We start from the raw sequence: 3,504 nt of genomic DNA on the forward strand, positions 1-3,504 counted from the left end.
AAAATTCAGGTGGAGCGGATAAAAAACAGTACAATCCTACTGGCGGATAGACCTTGTCCTTGACCCTCTAGGAGTGTCTACACAAAATGCAGAATCCCATGAGCTGACAAAAGTGAGTGAGCAGACCTTAGCAGACCCATCTTGACCTTCAGGAAGTCTTACCAAGCAAGTGATTACATCCATGGGGCTGGACTGATAAACAGACATCAAAACATCTACATTGGCCAAGGGCCAGTAGAAAGGCAAGCTTCAAGTTAGCAAGTGCTCATGGTCATCTCCCCATGTTGGGCAATAGAGGAATGACAAGGGATGGAGGGGCAACAAAAATACCTGGGGCTGTTTCCATGTAAGTAGCCCACTCTGCCATGCTGGTCATGGTCACCATAACAAGGAAAAACAAGGGTGGAGGTTCTGTAGTTAGCTTCCTGTGATTAAGCAAGTGAACTTACAATCTGCACTGCACAGCTCTGAGACCTAATTATGCAGAACTTATGATTACTACCCCTACAGAACCATATTAAATTGATTAATACTAACTGGAATAAAGTGGGGCCCAATTAACCATCTGCCACATCCCCCTTTTCTTCAATGCATCCTTCACAATAGCTCTGAAAATAATCTACCTAAAGTCCAGGTTTGACTATGTCACTCTGCTGCTCAAAATCTTTCAGGAGCCTCCAATTGCTTTAAGGATAAAATACAAACCCCATATCCTGACACTTAAGGTAAAATCTGACATCAATCTATCTTTTTAATCTAATTTCACATTATTTCTCTTCACACATGCTTTACATTTCAGGCAAACTAACTTAGTAGCTGTTCCTTGTACTCAACCTGATGTTTCCTCCTGTCTCAAAACTTTCACACAAGCTTTTCACACCCTAATAATCCCTAAAAGGGATTATTCTCTGATGCTCCCCCCACCCTCTGCCCAAAGCTATAAGATTCCTTATCTTTCTTTAAGATTTAGCTCAGGTACACCACTTCTGTATAGTTCTCCTTGAAGCCCCAGGGCCTCTCTTCAAATACTCACAGAGCACTTTTTTGGATTTGTCCTTTGCCCCTTCTACTCCCTGTCTTATCATACTTATCTGTGTACATTTCCTATCCCTCATCTTAAGTAAACTGCTTGAAGGCAGGGACTATTTTATTTCTGTCTTTCTATCACCAATGATTAGCACAATGTCTTCCATATTGCAAAGGCTTAATCAATATTGTTTCAGTTGAAATGACCACATCGGACTCAGATCATACTTCCACTGTGCATCCCCTCATTACTTGTTCCTTTTTTCATACAGAAAGTTCTGTTTCTTAGATCTATTTGCTAACATTCTCTTAGGCATTAAACCCAGTGCCTTCGATCTTGGAATGCCCTAGAGAACCAACTTTTCTTACCCTTTTTATCCTCCTCCTCCTCCTTCTCCCTAAGGCTTGAGATTCCAAAACAGGAACTTTACCCATAATGAATGATAGGTCAAAATTTTTATTGATCCAATAAGTCCTGACCCTTAAGATTTCTAGGGACAAGGACATACACACACATGTGTGTGTGTGTGTGTTTTAACGGTGTGTTTTCTCTCTAGGTGCATTAGAAAGATTCTATGGAAGCAGGGAACCTCACCAGGGTGACTGAGTTTGTCCTCTTGGGACTCTCACAGGTCAGGAGCTGCAGGGTTTTCTATTCCTTGTGTTCCTGATTGTCTACATAACAACAGTTATGGGAAACCTCCTCATTATAACTATAGTGACCTCTGACACTTGACTCCACACTCCCATGTATTTCCTTCTCTGTAACTTGGCTGTTGTAGATCTCTGCTACTCCTCAGTCACTGCCCCCAAGATGCTGGTTGACTTCCTGTCTGAGGCCAAAACCATCTCCTATCAGGGCTGCATGATCCAGATCTTCTTTTTCCATTTCCTAGGGGGTGCTACAGTCTTCTTCCTCTCAGTGATGGCATTTGACCGCTATGTTGCCATTTCCCGGCCCCTCCATTATGTCACCATCATGAACCCTCAGATGTGTTTTGGGCTGGTGGTGGCTGCCTGGGCAGGAGGCTTTGTCCACTCCATCGTCCAGCTTCTTCTCTTGCTACCCTTGCCTTTCTGTGGCCCCAACATCCTGGATAACTTTTATTGTGATATCCCCCAAGTTCTGAGACTTGCCTGTACAGATACCTCTTTATTGGAGCTCCTCATGATTACCAACAGTGGGATGTTGGTTCTTATTTGGTTCCTCATTCTCCTGGCTTCCTACACGTTCATCTTGGCGATGCTGAGATTTCACTCAGGGGAGGCGAGGCGCAAAGCCTCTTCCACTTGCACCACCCACATCATTGTGGTATCCTTGATATTTGTGCCGTGTATCTACATCTATGCTCAGCCTTTCACCTCCTTCCCCATGGACAAGGCTGTCTCCATCAGCTACATAGTCATCACTCCCATGCTTAACCCCATGATATACAGCCTAAGAAACCAGGAGATGCAATCTGCCATAAAAAGGTTAGGCACACGCTTACTGAGAAGGGAGTTAACTTCATCTAAGCTGATGGTGGATAAGTCATTTCCTCTAGCCTAGCTTCAGTCTCCCCATCCATAAAATTGGGAGTTATATGCATTCCCCATAGGTCATGGGGTCACGCATGAGAATGCAGTGAGATGTTAGTGATCTTTGCAGTTGAAAACCATAGCAGTGCAAGGGGAGACATTTTCCTATACACATAGCTACATAACAATCATTGTAAGCAATCCCCTCATTATGGTTATGTTGTTATTGTTGTTCAGTACTTTTCAGTTGTGTCAGATTCTTTGTGACCCCACTTGAGGTTTTCTTGGCAGAAATACTGGAGCTGTTCACTATTTCCTTCTCCAGTTCATTTTACAGATGAGGAAACTGAAGCAAACAGGGCAAGTGACTTGCTCAGGGTCAGCAGCTAATAAGTTTCTGAGGCCAGATTTGAACCCAGGAAGATTAATCTTCCTGACTCTAGGCCTGGAACTCCATCCACTGCACTACCTAGCTGTCCTCATTATGGTTATAGCGACTTCTAAACCCAGCTCCATCATTTGGCTACTATAGACCTATGCTGCTTCTTAGTCACTACCCTAAAATGCTGATTGACTTCTTCTCTGAAGACGAGACTATCTCTTACCAGATTTTGCAGGTTATGTAGGGCCACTGATGTAGAACTAGAAGGGACCTTAGAGACTTTTGAGTCCAAACCTCTCATTTTACATATGAGATAACTAAGACTGAGAGAGGTTGAATGACTTGGCCAGGGTCACACAGCTTGTAAGCTTGTCAAGATTTGAACTCAAGTCTTCTTGGCTCCAACTCCAGCGCTATATTATACCACCTAGCTGCCTCAATGGGTTGCATGGTCCAGACCTTCTTTTTCTATGACCTAGGGAAGTTGTTCTTATTTATGGAGAATAGCTGTGATGGATGGTAACATGACATAGGCAAAATGATTAAATGCAGATATACTCTCTTCCCCATTTCTCCAA

At 43.3% G+C, this 3,504-nt stretch overlaps 1 pseudogene; it reads left to right on the forward strand.

The window, feature by feature from the left end:
* The first annotated feature begins 1,601 nt into the window (after positions 1-1,601).
* On the forward strand, positions 1,602-2,575 carry LOC110211869 (olfactory receptor 4D2-like; annotated as a pseudogene).
* Positions 2,576-3,504: the final 929 nt, after the last annotated feature.

This window comes from Phascolarctos cinereus, unplaced genomic scaffold (genome assembly GCF_003287225.1).
Source record: "Phascolarctos cinereus isolate Bilbo 61053 unplaced genomic scaffold, phaCin_HiC Scaffold_5;HRSCAF=322, whole genome shotgun sequence".
Taxonomy (NCBI): Eukaryota; Metazoa; Chordata; class Mammalia; order Diprotodontia; family Phascolarctidae; genus Phascolarctos; species Phascolarctos cinereus.